Here is a 15,717-nt window from a genome sequence, read left to right as displayed (position 1 = left end):
CTAAAAGACTACCAGTCTCGGCTACGGGAGGGAGAGGGAAACTGAGGCCTGTCCATTCCATTCCTAGCTTGACCAGTGGCTAGCGAGTGTCAGGTCATCTACTACAGGTCAAAAATCCCCTGTAGCGGCCCGGGACAGAGTCTAGGGTGGAGACTCGAGTGGACTGTGAGCCCACTGTTGGGTAGGGACTGTTTAAATATGTTGCCAATTTGTACTTCCCAAGCGCTTAGTACAGTGCTCTGCAAACAGTAAGCGCTCAATAAATACGATTGACGATGATGATGATGACTGCGCAGAAGGCGGCCGGAATGATTGCAGATGGAGGGCGGGGCCTTCTGGGAGAGATGTGCCAAGTAGTGTTGCTATGGGTCGGAAACAATTCGACGGCATAAGACATAATTCCCCCTTTAGAAGCAGCGTGGCTCAGTAAAAGAGCCCGGGCTTTGGAGTTAGAGGTCATGGGTTCAAATTCTGGCTCCGCCAACTGTCAGCTGTGTGACTTTGGGCAAGTCACTTCACTTCTCTGGGCCTCAGTTCCCTCATCTGGAAAATGGGGATGAAGACTGTGAGCCCCCCGTGGGACAACCTGATCCCCTTGTAACCTCCCCAGTGTTTAGAACAGGGCTTTGCACATAGTAAGCGCTTAACAAATACCAGTATTATTATTAACAAATACCATCATCATCATCATCACTCGAAAAATATGCTTGAGTGGATGAATTCACTCAATCGTATTTATTGAATAAATGCTGGGGGGAGATATGTGACTTGATACCGTGTGCATTTCAACACGAACAGAACAAGAAGAGGTAGAGGTCATGGGTTCAAATCCCGGCTCCGGCAATTGTCAGCTGGGTGACTTTGGGCAAGTCACTTCACTTCTCTGTGCCTCAGTAACCTCATCTGTAATATTGGGATTAAGACTGTGAGCCCCCCCGTGGGACAACCTGATCACCTTGTAACCTCCCCAGACCTTAGAACAGTGCTTTGCACATAGTAAGCACTTAATAAACACCATTATTATTATTATTATTATTATTATTATTAAAGTATACTCTCCCAAGCACTTAGTACAGAGCTTTGTGCAGAGTAATTTAATAAATACCACTGACGATGTTTCATGCTGAGAGAAGGCAGTCTGAAAGACTAAATGAAGCTGTTTCATCTACTTCAATGCTTTGTTCACATTAATAATAAGAAGCAGCGTGGCTCAGTGGAAAAGAGCACAGGCTTTGGAGTCAGAGGTCCTGGGTTCAAATTCAGGCTCCACCAATTGTGTCAGCTGTGTGACTTTGGATAAGTCACTTCACTTCTCTGGGCCTCAGTTACCTCATCTGTATAATGGGGATGAAGACTGTGAGCCCCACGTGGGACAATCTGATCACCTTGTAATCTCCTTAGTGCTTAGAACAGTGCTTTTCACATAGTAAGCACTTAATAAATGCCATCATAAAAAAATAAGAAGAATAATAATGATGGTATTTGTGAAGCACTTACTATGAGCCAGGCACTGTACTAAGCGCTGGGGCAGATACAAGCAAATCGGGTTGGACAGAGTCCCTGTCCCTAATAAGTATAATAATAATAATAATGGTATTGGTTAATAAGTGTGGTATTTGTTAAGCGCTTACTATGTGCCAAGCACTGGGGTAGATACAACAGCATAGGGTTGGACACGGTCCCTGCCCCACACAGGGCTCACCATCTTCATCCCCATCTTCCAGATCAGGAAACTGAGGCCCAGAGAAGTGAAGTGACTTGCCCAAGGTCACACAGCAGACAAGAGGCAGAGCCGGAATTAGAACCCAGGTCCTTCCGACTACCAGGCCCGGGTTCTAGCCACTAGGCAATGCTGCTTCTCCTTAATGTGTCACTACTTATTAGTTAGTGATCTGTAAAAGTTTAGGAGACACAGCTCCAGGGAGACAGTTATGAGAACTACCAGACGCAAATGCAAGACTAAACACGACGGAGAAATCAAATAAATGAGCCATTTGTGCACTCTTAATTCCAAACATAAGGAACTGGACTGCTGGCAAGTGAAAATACACAAAATGCTGAGGTTTCTGCAATTGGAGCAAGAACTGAGAAGCAGTGTGGCTCACTGGATAGAGTATGGGCCGCCTGGGAGTCAGAAGGACCTGGGTTCTAATTCCACCTCTGCCTCTTGTCTGCAAGTGGGAGAAAAGGAATGCAGGGTTTCGTCAGGGGATAATAATAATAATAATAATGGCATTTATTAAGCACTTACTATGTGCAAAGCACTGTTCTAAGTGCTAGGGAGGTTACAAGGTGATCAGGTTGTGGGGCTCACAGTCTTAATCCCCATTTTTTACAGATAAGGTAACTGAGGCCCAGGGAAGTGAACTGACTTGCCCAAAGTCACACAGCTGACAATTGGCAGAGCCGGCATTTGAACCCATGACCTCCGACTCCAAAGCCCATGCTCTTTCCACTGAGCCACGCTGCCTCAGGAGGGAAGGCTTCCTGGGGGAGGTGGGCCTTCAGTAAGGCTTTGAAGGTGGGGAGAGTCAATGTCTGGGGGATTCGAGGAGGGAGGACATCCCAATCAATCAATCAATCGTATTTATTGAGCGCTTACTGTGTGCAGAGCACTGTACTAAGCGCTTGGGAAATACAAGTTGGCAACAAGGCCAGGAGCAGGACGTGGGCCAGGGGTCAGCGGAGAGACTGACGAGATGGAGGCCCAGTGAGAAGGTTGGCGTTAGAGGAGCGAAGTGTGTGGGCTGAGTTGTAGGAGAGTCTAAGAGGGAGGGAGAACAGATATTTTTTCTTCGATTGACAGTTGGGAGAAATTAGGCGCAGAGACTTGCCCAAGATTGGCATTAGAGGAGTGATCTGTGTGGGCTGGGCTGAAAGGAGGCATCAGCCTCCTTTCTGACCTTCCAACCTCCTGTCTCCCCACTTCAGTCTATACTTCACTCTACTGCTCGGATTGTCTTGGTACAGAAACGCTCGGGGCATGTCATTCCCCTCCTCAAAAATCTCCAGTGGTTGCCTGTCAACCTACAAATCAAGCAAAAATTTTTCACTCTCGGCTTCAAGGCTGTCCAACCCCTTGCCCCCTCCTCCCTCACCTCCCTTCTGTTCTTCTCCAGCCCAGCCCGCACCTTCCGCTCCTCTGCCACCGCTCACCTCCTCACTGGGCCTTGTTCTCGCCCGTCCCGCTGTCGATGCCCGTCCCGCGTCCTTCCCCTGGCCCGGAATGCCCTCCCTCCACACATTTGCCAAACTAGCTCTCTTCCTCCTTTCAAAGCCCTACTGAGAGCTCACCTCCTCCAGGAGGCCTTCCCAGACCGAGCCCCCTCTTTCCCTCTCCTCCTCCTCCCCCCATCACCCCCTCCCTCCCTCTGCCCTACCCCCTTCCCCTCTCCACAGCACTTGTGTCTATTTGTACATATTTATTAACCTGTTTATTTTATTAATGGTGTGCGTATAGCTATAATTCTATTTATAGAATTCCCAGTCTTCCCAGACTGAGCCCCCTCTTTCCTCTCCCTCTCCTCCCCCTCCCCATCCCCCCCACCTTACCTCCTTCCCCTCCCCACAGCGCCTGTATATATGTATATATGTTTGTACGTATTTATTACTCTATTTTATTTGTACATATTTATTCTATTTATTTTATTTTGTTAATATGTTTTGTTTTGTTCTCTGTCTCCCCCTTCTAGACTGTGAGCCCACTGTTGGGTAGGGACCGTCTCTATATGTTGCCAACTTGGACTTCCCAAGTGCTTAGTACAGTGCTCTGCACACATTAAGCGCTCAATAAATATGACTGAATGAATGAATGGATTTATTCTGATGGTATTGATACCTGTCCACTTGTTTTGTTTTGTTGTCTGTCTCCCCCTTCTAGACTGTGAGCCCGCTGCTGAGTAGGGACCGTCTCTGTTGCCGATTTGTCCTTCCCAAGCTCTTTTATTTCAGCGCTCTGCACACAGTAAGCGCTCAATAAATATGATTTAATGGATAAATGAATGAAGTAGCAAGGTGAGGGAGGAGGGGGAGAGGGGATGGACGGCTTTAAAGCCAACGGTGAGAAGTTTCTGTTTGATGAGGAGGTGGGTGGGCAACCACTGGAGGGTCCTGAGGAGTGGGGAGACACGGCCTTCACATTTTGGTAGGAAAATGATCTGGGCAGCGGAGTGAATTATGGAGAGGCAGGAGGCTGGGAGGTCAGGAAGGGGGCGGTTCCCGTAATCAGGGTGGGAGAAAAGTGCTTGGATGAATGTGATAGCAGTTGGATGGAGAGGAAAAGGCAGATTTTAGCAATATTATGAAGCTTGAACCTACAGGTTTTAGTGGCAGAGTGAATATGTGGGTTGAATGAGAGAATATAATGAATGAATATTCATTCATTCAATTCATTCAATCGTATTTATTGAGCTCTTACTGTGTGCAGAGCACTGCAAAGCGCTTGGGAAGTACAAATCGGACACATATAGAGACGGTCCCTACCCAACAAGGGGCTCACAGTTTAGAAGGGGGAGAAAAGACAACTCGCTTTTAGACGAAAAGAACACTAATAATAATAATAATGATGGTATTTGTTAAGCACTTACTATGTGCAAAGCACTGTTCTAAGCTCTGGAGAGGTTACATGGTGATCAGGTTGTCCCACGGGGGGGCTCACAGTTTTAATCCCCATTTTACAGATGAAGGAACTGAGGCCCAGAGAAGTTAAGTGACTTGCCCAAAGTCACACAGCTGACAGTTGGCAGAGCCGGGATTTGAACCCATGGCCTCTACTCCAAAGCCCGGGCTCTTTCCACTGAGCCATGCTGCTTCTATTAATAATAATAATTATGATATTTGTTAAGCACATGAATAGAATATAACGAATGAGAGAATGGGTTGAATATGTGGGTTGATGCTATTGATGCCTGTCTACTTGTTTTGTTTTGTTGTCTGTCTGCCCCTTCTAGGCTGTGAGCCCATTGTCGGGTAGGGATTGTCTCTACTGCCGAATTGTACTTTACAAGCGCTTAGTACAGTGCTCTGCACACAGTAAGCGCTCAGTAAATGCAACTGAATGAATGAATGAGAGAGCTGAATGGAGGATAACGCCAAGGTTACGGGCTTGTGAAATGGGAAGGAAGGTGGTGTTCTCTATAGTGAAGGGTAAGTCGGGGAGGACAGGGTTTGGGTGGGAATACCGTTGATTGATTGACAGATGGTTTCCCTCTGGGAAATTTGGGAGGCAGGAAGATTACTTTCTGAATAAAATATCTTTCTTGGTGGAATGATATTCCCTTGTTGCCTTGGGGTAATTTGGAAGGAGGGAAATGACTTCCTGAATATCTTGATTTTATGCAGGCAAATCTAGAATTGGGTCTCAGTAGACATGCGTTAGCAGTCTCCCTACTGCTTCAAAGTTGTTGAGCTGCTCTTCCCCTAACAGAATCGGAGCTGGAAGGACCCTTCAATGACAACTTGGTGTCTCCTTCTACGGTGGGACTAAACACAGTAAATACTGAATAACGCTTAGCACAGCGAGGACTGTGAGAGCCCTTATTAGACAGGGAGGCCCGGGCTTTGTAAATAACAGAAAACTCCACAAAACTATTTTAAAACCACGCTCAATCCGATCGACAGACAAATCAAGCTCCTCATTTCTTCAAAGCAATTTCTTAATTCTGCTGCAGGAAGGGCGACGCGCACGGTACATATCTATGCTATTTATTTTATTTTGTTAATATGTTTGCTCTTGTTCTCTGTCTCCCCCTCCTTGACTGTGAGCCCACTGTTGGGTAGGGACCGTCTCTATACGTTGCCAACTTGTACTTCCCAAGCGTTTAGTACAGTGCTCTGCACCCAGTAAATGCTCAATAAATACGATTGATTGATTGATTGATTGCCAGCCACGATTAGCGGGTCACATATCTGCATGCAACGTCACGATCGCATCGATCCAGACATTCCCGGGTTATCGAGGATGTGATGATACGGAGGCTCACTGATCCAAACGCTTATCTAGGCTGCCTTGAGCCCACTGTTGGGTAGGGACCGTCTCTATTTCTTGCCAACTTGTACTTCCCAAGGGCTTAGTACAGTGCTCTGCACACAGTAAGCGCTCAATAAATACGATTGAATGAATGAAACCAGCCTCCTTTCTGACCTCCCTGCCTCCTGTCTCACCCCACTCCAGTCCATAGTTCAATCTGCTGCCCGGATCATTTTTCTAAAACACATTTAGTCCACATTTCCCCACTCCTTGAGAACCTCCGGTGGTTGCCCAATGGCCAGATTGTACATATTTATTACTCTATTTATTTTACTTGTACATATTTACTATTCTATTTATTTTATTTTGTTATTATGTTTTGTTTTGTTGTCTGTCTCTCCCTTCTAGACTGTGAGCCCGCTGTTGGGTAGGGACCGTCTCTAGATGTTGCCAACTTGTACTTCCCAAGTGCTTAGTACAGTGCTCTGCGCACAGTATGCGCTCGATAAATACGATTGAATGAATGACTGAATGAATTTCTGTCGGTTTTAAAGTCCTCAACTCGATCAGCTCATCCTCTCCTACCACACTGGCTTAGCGGAAAGAGCCCAGTCTTGGGAGTTAGAGGTTGTGGGTTCTAATTCCGGCTCCACCACTTGTCAGCGATTTAGGGCAAGTCACTTCTCTAGGCCTCAGTTACCTCATCTGGAAAATGGGGATGAAGACTGCGAGCCCCACATGGGACAATCTGATTTGCTTGTATCTACCCCAGTGCTTAGAACAGTGCTTGGTGCAAAGTAAGCGCTTAACAAACACCATCATTATTATTATTATACTTTGCTGATTTCCGCATTCATTCATTCATTCAGTCGTATTTATACATTCATTCATTCAATCACATTTATTGAGCACTTACTGTGTGCAGCACACTGTACTAAGCGCTTGGGAAGTACAAGTTGGCAACATATTGAGACAGTTCCTACCCAACAATGGGATCACAGTCTATAAGGGGGAGACAGACAACAAAACAAAACATGTGGACAGGTGTCAAGTCATCAGAATAAGTAGAAATAAAGCTAGATGCACATCATTAACAAAATAAATAGAACCTCCAACCCAGCCCGCACACTTCATTCCTCTAAGGCCAACGGACTGACTGTCCCTCAGTCTCGTCTATCTCACCATCAACCCCTTCTAGACTGTGAGTCCGCTGTTGGGTAGGGACTGTCTCTATGTGTTGCCAACTTGTACTTCCCAAGCGCTTAGTACAGTGCTCTGCACACGGTAGGCGCTCAATAAATACGATTGAATGAATGAATGAATGAACCCCTTGTCCACATCCTGCCCAGTGCTCTGCACCCAGTAAGCGCTCAATAAATACGGTTGAATGAATGAATGGAACTCCCTCTCTCTTCATATCATCAGTCTCCCCATCTTCAAAGCCCTCCCAAAGTCACGCGTCCAAGAGGCCTACCCTGAGTAATAATAATAATAATAATAATGATGGCATTTATTAAGCGCTTACTATGTGCAAAGCACTGTTCTAAGCACTGGGGAGGTTACAAGGTGATCAGGTTGTCCCACATGGGGCTCACAGTCTTAATCCCCATTTTACAGATGAGGTCACTGAGGCCCAGAGAAGTGAAGTGACTTGCCCAAAGTCACACAGCTGACAGGTGGCAGAGCCGGGATTTGAACCCATGACCTCTGACTCCAAAGCCCAGGCTCTTTCCACTGAGCTACGCTGCTAAGACCTCATTTTCCCTACTCCCTCTCCCTTCCACATTTTTTTACCCTTCAAGCACACGAGAAGCTGTGTGGCGTGTTGGCTAGAGCCCTGACCTGGGATTCGGAAGGTCATGGGTTAATAATAATAATAATGATGGCATTTATTAAGCACTTACTATGTGCAAAGCACTGTTCTAAGCGCTGGGGAGGTTACAAGGTGATCAGGTTGTCCCATGGGGGGGCTCACAGTCTCGATCCCCTTTTTCCAGATGAGGGAACTGAGGCCCAGAGAAGTGAAGTGACTTGCCCAAAGTCACACAGCTGACAGTTGGCGGAGCCGGGATTTGAACCCATGACCTCTGACTCCAAAGCCCGGGCTCCTTCCATTGAGCCACGCTGCTTCTCTAATCCTGACTCCGCCGCTTGTCTGCTAGTGGCCTTGTGCAAGTCACTTCACTTCTCTGGGCCTCAGTGGCCTTATCTGGAAAATGGGAATCGAGACCTTGGGCCCCAAGTGGGACAGGGACCGTGTTCAGCCCGATTTGCTTGTATCCAGCCTCTTAGTACAGTGCCTGGCACATAGTAAGCGCTTAACAAATACCATAGTTATTATTATTATGATAATCGCCTCACCTTCAGCCCCACAGCACTTAAGGTACACATCCGTAATTCATGGAGGAGCAGCGTGGCTCAGTGGAAAGAGCCCGGGCTTTGGAGTCAGAGGTCATGGGTTCCAATCCCGGCTCCCCCAACTGTCAGCTGTGTGACTTTAGGCAAGTCACTTAACTTCTCTGTGCCTCAGTCACCTCATCTGTAAAATGGGGATTAAAACTGTGAGCCCCCTGTGGGACAACCTGATCACCTTGTAACCTCCCCAGTGCTTAGAACAGTGCTTTATACATAGTAAGTGCTTAACAAATACCATTATTATTATTATTATTATTTACATTAATGTCTTTCTCCCCCTCTAGACTGTAAGCTCCTTGTGGGCAGGGCTCATTTCTACCAACTCTGTTGTATTAGACTCTCACAAATGTTTAGTAATAATAGTAATTATTATTATAACCATTCATTCATTCAATCATATTTATTGAGCGCTTACTGTGTGCAGAGCACTGTACTAAGCGCTTGGGAAGTACAAGTTGGCAACATATAGAGACGGTCCCTACCCAACAGTGGGCTCACAGTCTAGAAGTTAGGTGCTTACTATGTGTCAAGCACTGTTCTAAGCACTGGGTAGATACAAGGTAATCAGGTTGTCCCATGTGGGGCTCACAGTCTCAATCCCCATTTTACAGATGAGGTAACTGAGGCACAGAGAAGTTAAGCGCTTAGGACAGTGCTCTACATGCAGTAGGTGCTCAATAAATACGATTGAATGAATTAGGTGGTTTGCCCAAGGTCACACAGCAGACAAGTGGCAGAGCTAGGATTAGAACCCATGACCTCTGACTCCCAAGCCACTAGGCCATGCTGCTTCTCTTCACGGTGCTCTTCACCCAGTAAGTCCTCAATAAGAAGCATCACTGATTGATGGATTGATCGATTGATAAGAGGGAGGAGGAAAATCCAAACAGGGAATGTCACCCGGCTGTAGCGGAAAAGCTGGGACTTCTCACTTCATCATCAATCGTATTTATTGAGCGCTTACTATGTGCAGAGCACTGGACTAAGCGCTTGGGAAGTACAAATTGGCAACATATAGAGACAGTCCCTACCCAACAGTGGCTCACAGTCTAAAAGGGGGAGACAGAGAACAAAACCAAACATACTAACAAAATAAAATAAATAGAATAGATATGTACAAGTAAAATAAATAATAGAGTAATAAATATGTACAAACATATATACATATATACAGGTGCTGTGGGGAAGGGAAGGAGGTAAGATGGGGGGGGATGGAGAGGGGGATGAGGGGGAGAGGAAGGAAGGGGCTCAGTCTGGGAAGGCCTCCTGGAGGAGGTGAGCTCTCAGTAGGGCCACTGAGAAAATGGCCCTCACTTGTGTCTCCCGACTCAGTCGATCGATCAAAGTTTGAGAAACAGCCTGGCTATTGGATAGAGCACAGGCTCTGGGAGTCAGAAAGACCTGGGTTCTAATCCCAGCTCCGCCCATTGTCTGCTGTGTGACCTTGGGCAAGTCATTTCACTCCACTGTGCCTCAGTTCCCTCATCTGGAAAATGGGGATTAAGACCGTGAGCCGCACGTGGGACTGTGAGCAACCTGAGAAGCTCCTATCCACCCCAGCGCTTAGTACGGTGCCTGGCACTTAGTGAGCGCTTAACAGATGCCCTAAAAAGTTTTGTACAGTACCCTGTATGCAGAATACTGAGCTGGGGGCTTTGGGACAGTGCGACAAGAAGGAAAATGGTGGAGTGGAGCAAGGTTAGAGCTGAAGCAGTAAATGAATGGGGAAATGAATAAACAAATAGATCACTCTCAAGAGGTTTGTGAGTAATAGGATCTGAAGAGGAGACTCTATTTTCCTCTCTCCTAAACTACTTCTCTCTTCAGTGTTCTTTCAGACAACGTGGCCACTTCCTCTAAATAGGCACTTATTTCCGTTGAGTCAGATTCTAACCAAAAATGCTCAGCCGGGCAGAAAATGTTGTAATTCAACCCCGAATCAACTCCGAAATCAGCTCGGTTGTACTTTATTCCCCCAGGCGCGCAGCAGTTAGCACAGTGTTCTGCCACAAAAAGAACCAGATAACTGCCATTATCCATCGGTCGAGCAATCAACATATTTACTGATTTTTATTTATTTATTTATTTATTTATTTATTATTTTGTTGGTATGTTTATTACTGTTTATTTATTTTTATTTTGTTGGTATGTTTGGTTCTGTTCTCTGTCTCCCCCTTTTAGACTGTGAGCCCACTGTTGGGTAGGGACTGTCTCTATGTGTTGCCAATTTGTACTTCCCAAGCGCTTAGTACAGTGCTCTGCACATAGTAAGCACTCAATAAATACGATTGATTGATTGATTGATTGATTGATTGAGTACTTACTGAGTGCGGAGAGCTGAACTAAGCGCTTGGGAGAGGACAATACAACAATATGAAAAATACATTCCCTGCCCACAACCAGCTCACAGTTTAGAGGTGGGATAAATATTAGTAAAAATAAATAAATTCATTCAATCATATTGATTGAGCGCTTACTGTGTGCAGAGCACTGCACTAAGCACTTGGGAGAGTACAACACCAAATAAACACATTTTAGATACGTAAATAAGTGTTGAGGGCTAGGCAGTGAATAAAGGGAGCAAGCCAGGCCAACGCAGAAGGGAGTGGGAAAAGAGGAGATGAGGGCTTATCATCATTATTATTACTACTAAAATAATAATAATAATAAATCAATCAATCAATCGTATTTATTGAGCGCTTACTGTGTGCAGAGCACTGTACTAAGTGCTTGGGAAGTACAAGTTGGCAACATATAGAGACAGTCCCTACCCAACAGTGGGCTCACAGTCTAGAAGGGGGAGACAGAGAACAAAACCAAACATATTAACAAATTAAATACAATAGACAAGTACAAGTAAAATAAATAGAGTAATAATAAATAAATAAATAGAGTAATGAATAAATAGAGTAATAATGATATGATGGTATCTGTTAAGTGCTTACTATGTGCCAAGCACTGTTCTAAGCAGTGGAGGGGATACAAGGAAATCAAGTTGCCCCACATGGGGCTCACAGTCTTAATCCATTTTCCAGATGAGGTAACTGAGGCCCAGAGACGTGAAGCGACTTACCCAAAGTCACACAGCTGACAAGTGGCAGAGCCAGGATTAGAACCCACGACCTCTGAACCCCAAGCCCGGGCTCTTTCCACTGAGCCACGCTGCCTCTCTATTATCGTTATTATACAATTAACATATTATATGATTATTGTTATTAAAGATGATTGTTCCTAGAGATTGTTATTATTGCTATTATTAAGTATTGAAGATTCTTTTGGTCACTGACGGTGAGCTCGCTCAACCCATAGCCAGAAAATTCGGGCCGAGATCTTTTCCTCCCTCAGCAATAGAGAAGTTGAAAAGATCTTGGCTTTCGCTATCTGAGCGATTATGCAGCGTTAATAGAATCTGACTTGTTTTTTGAAATGCCTCGGCCCCGCAGAAGGACGAAAGGCAAAAAAAGAGGTTTCCCTCGGTCACTACAGCAGAGATAACTGGAAAACAAGCAGGGAGATGTGATGATTAGGGTAGGGTAGGCACTGCCTCTATATGTTGCCAATTTGTACTTCCCAAGAGCTTAGTACAGTGCTCTGCACACAGTAAGCGCTCAATAAATACGATTGATGATGATGGTGATGATGATTAAACCGATGCACTGTAGTCACTTGACACAACTCATTCCCCTCACTGCTCGATTTGGGAGCAAATTTATTTATTCTTATTAATATTCTTCCAGACTGTGAGCCCACTGTTGGGTAGGGACCGTCTTTATATTTTGCCAACTTGTACTTCCCAAGCGCTTAGTACAGTGCTCTGCACACAGTAAGCACTCAATAACTATGATCGGATTTATTTATTCTTATTAATATCCATCTCCCCCCCTAAACTGTGAGCTTGTTGTGGGCAGGGAATGTGCCTTTCATAGTGTTGTACTGTCATCATCATCATCATCAATCATATTTATTGAGCGCTTACTATGTGCAGAGCACTGTACTAAGCGCTTGGGAAGTACAAATTGGCAACATATACAGTCCCTACCCAACAGTGGGCTCACAGTCTAAAAGGGGGAGACAGAGAACAAAACCAAACATACTAACAAAATAAAATAAATAGAATAGATATGTACAAGTAAAATAAATCAATAAATAAATAGAGTAATAAATATGTACAAACATATATACATATATACAGGTGCTGTGGGGAAGGGAAGGAGGTAAGATGGGGGCTGTGAGCCCACAGGAAAGATCAACTACTGTCAGTTCGTTGTGGGCAGGGAATCATCATCAATCGTATTTATTGAGCGCTTACTATGTGCAGAGCACTGTACTAAGCGCTTGGGAAGTACAAATTGGCAACATATAGAGACAGTCCCTTCTAGACTGTGAGCCCACTGTTGGGTAGGGACCGTCTTTATCTGTTGCCATCTTGTACTTCCCATGCACTTAGTACAGTGCTCTGCACAAAGTAAGCATTCAATAAATATGATCGAATGAATTTCTTTATTCTCATTAATATCCGTCTCCCCCCTCTAAACTGTGAGCTTGTTGTGGGCAGGGAATGTGTCTTTCATATTGTTGTGTTGTCCTCTCCCAAGCGCTTAGTTCAGCTCTCCGCACTCAGTAAGCACTCAATAAATACGCTGATTGCTCGACCGATCGATAATGGCAGTTATCCAGTTCTTTCTGTGGCAGGACACTGTGCTAACTGCTGCGCACCTGGGAGAATAAAATACAACCGAGCCGATTTCTGAGTTGACTTGGGGTTTAATTACAACATTTTCTGCCCAGCTGATAGGTGCCGCTACTCAACACGGTAAATGAAGGAAGAAAACCGTGCCCGAAACACGGGACAGGAAAGATCAACTACTGTCATCATCATCAATCGTATTTATTGAGCGCTTACTATGTGCAGAGCACTGTACTAAGTGCTTGGGAAGTACAAGATGGCAACATATAGAGACAGTCCCTACCCAACAGTGGGCTCAGGGAATGTGTCTGTTCACTGTGGTGTTGTCCTCTTCCAAGCGCTTAGTACAGTGATCTGCACACAGTAAGCGCTCAATAAATATGACTGAATGGATGAATAATAATAGTATTTGTTACTATGTGCCAGAAACTATACTAAGCACCGGGGCCTCATCTCGTCTTATGCAGTCAATCAATCAATTGTATTTATTGAGCGCTTACTGTGTGCAGAGCACTGTACTAAGCGTTTGGGAAGTACAAGATGGCAACATATAGAGACAGTCCCTACCCAACAGTGGGCTCAGGGAATGTGTCTGTTCACTGTGGTGTTGCCCCCTTCCAAGCGCTTAGTACAGTGATCTGCACACAGTAAGCGCTCAATAAATATGACTGAATGGATGAATAATAATAGTATTTGTTACTATGTGCCAGAAACTATACTAAGCACCGGGGCCTCATCTCGTCTTATGCAGTCAATCAATCAATTGTATTTATTGAGCGCTTACTGTGTGCAGAGCACTGTACTAAGCGTTTGGGAAGTACAAGATGGCAACATATAGAGACAGTCCCTACCCAACAGTGGGCTCAGGGAATGTGTCTGTTCACTGTGGTGTTGTCCTTTTCCAAGCGCTTAGTTCAGTGATCTGCACACAGTAAGCACTCAATAAATATGACTGAATGGATGAATAATAATAGTATTTGTTACTATGTGCCAGGAACTATAGTAAGCACCAGGGCCTCATCTCGTCTTATGCAGTCAATCAATCAATCGTATTTATTGAGCGCTTACTGTGTGCAGAGCACTGTACTAAGCGCTTGGGAAGTACAAGATGGCAACATATAGAGACAGTCCCTACCCAACAGTGGGCTCACAGTCTAAAAGACTGCTGTCCCATGCAGTCGAGTCATTTCTGACCCACGGAGACACGACGGACACATCTCTCCCAGAAGGCCCCGCCCCCCATCCGGCATCGTTCCGGTAGTGGATCCACAGAGTTTTCTCGGGAAAAATCGGGAAGTGGTTGACCACCGCCGCCTTCCGTGCGGTCAACTCGAGTCTCCGCCCTGGACTCTGTCCCGGGCCGCTGCTGTCCGGCACGGGGGAGTTTGGGCTTGTAGCCGATGGCCTGACACTCGCTAGCCACTGGGCAAGCTAGGAATGGACTGGACAGGCCTCGGCTTCCCTCTCCCTCTCGTAGCCGAGACCTGTAGAGGACTGGAAACTCTCCAACCACACCAAAGTCCACATCCTCTTTCACTGCTAGAAAAAGAACTGCTTCGGGAAGCAGCGTGGCTTAGTGGAAAGAGCCCGGGCTTGGGAGTCAGAGGTCATGGGTTCAAATCCTGACTGCCGCTTGTCAGCTGAGTGACTCTGGGCAAGTCGCTTCACTTCTCTGTGCCTCAGTTCCCTCATCCGTAAAATGGGGATGAAGACTGTAAGCCCCAAGTGGAACAATCTGATCACCTTGTATCCTCCCCAGCGCTTAGAACAGTGCTTTGCACATAGTAAGCACTTAACAAATGCCATAATAATAATAATAATAATAACAATCCCGGCTCCGCCTTTCCTTCATTCATTCAATCGTATTTATTGAGTGCTTACTGTGTGCAGAGCACTGTACTAAGAGCTTGGGAAGTACAAGTTGGCAGCAGCCACTTATCAGCCGTGTGACTTTGGGCAAGTCACTTCACTTCTCTGGGCCTCAGTTACCTCATCTGGAAAATGGGGATGAAGACTGTGAGCCCCACGGGGGACAACCTGATCACCTTGTATCTCCTCCAGCACGTAGAACAGTGCTTGGTATTTATTGAGCGCTTACTATGTGCACAGCACTGTACGAAGCGCTTGGGAAGTATAAGTCGGCAACATATAGAGACGGTCCCTACCCAACAGCGGGCTCACAGTTTAGAAGTTAAGCACATAGTAAGTGCTTAACAAATCAATCAATCAATCATATTTATTGAGCGCTTACTGTGTGCAGAGCACTGGACTAAGCGCTTGGGAAGTACAAGTTGGCAACACATAGAGACAGTCCCTACCCAACAGCGGGCTCACAGTCTAAAAGACACATACTAACATACTAACAAAACACACTAACAAAATAACAAAATAAAATAACTAGCATAACTAACTAAAATAACTAACAATACTAACAAAATGAAATAAATACCACCATTATGATTATTATTACAGAACCGAGAGGGAGAAGAAGCAAAGGGAAGAGACGAGAACAAGTCGGAAAGCCCGCCATTTCTTGACCCGTCTACTTGTCAGTTCTTTCCAAGCGCTCAGTCCAGTGCTCTGCACACAGTAAGCGCTCAATAAATACGACAATGAATGAATGAATGAAATTCCGCGGGAATCCGGA

At 45.4% G+C, this 15,717-nt stretch overlaps 1 protein-coding gene across 1 annotated transcript in view; it reads right to left on the bottom strand.

The window, feature by feature from the left end:
- ST8SIA1 (ST8 alpha-N-acetyl-neuraminide alpha-2,8-sialyltransferase 1) overlaps positions 1 to 15,717 on the bottom strand; it is a 142,076-nt gene that overhangs the window by 77,343 nt on the left and 49,016 nt on the right. The gene's annotated exons all lie outside the window — the stretch shown is intronic.

This window comes from Tachyglossus aculeatus, chromosome 2, assembly GCF_015852505.1.
Source record: "Tachyglossus aculeatus isolate mTacAcu1 chromosome 2, mTacAcu1.pri, whole genome shotgun sequence".
Taxonomy (NCBI): Eukaryota; Metazoa; Chordata; class Mammalia; order Monotremata; family Tachyglossidae; genus Tachyglossus; species Tachyglossus aculeatus.
The sequence above is the reverse complement of the archived record's forward strand: the minus strand, read 5'-3'. Positions and strand labels throughout refer to the sequence as shown.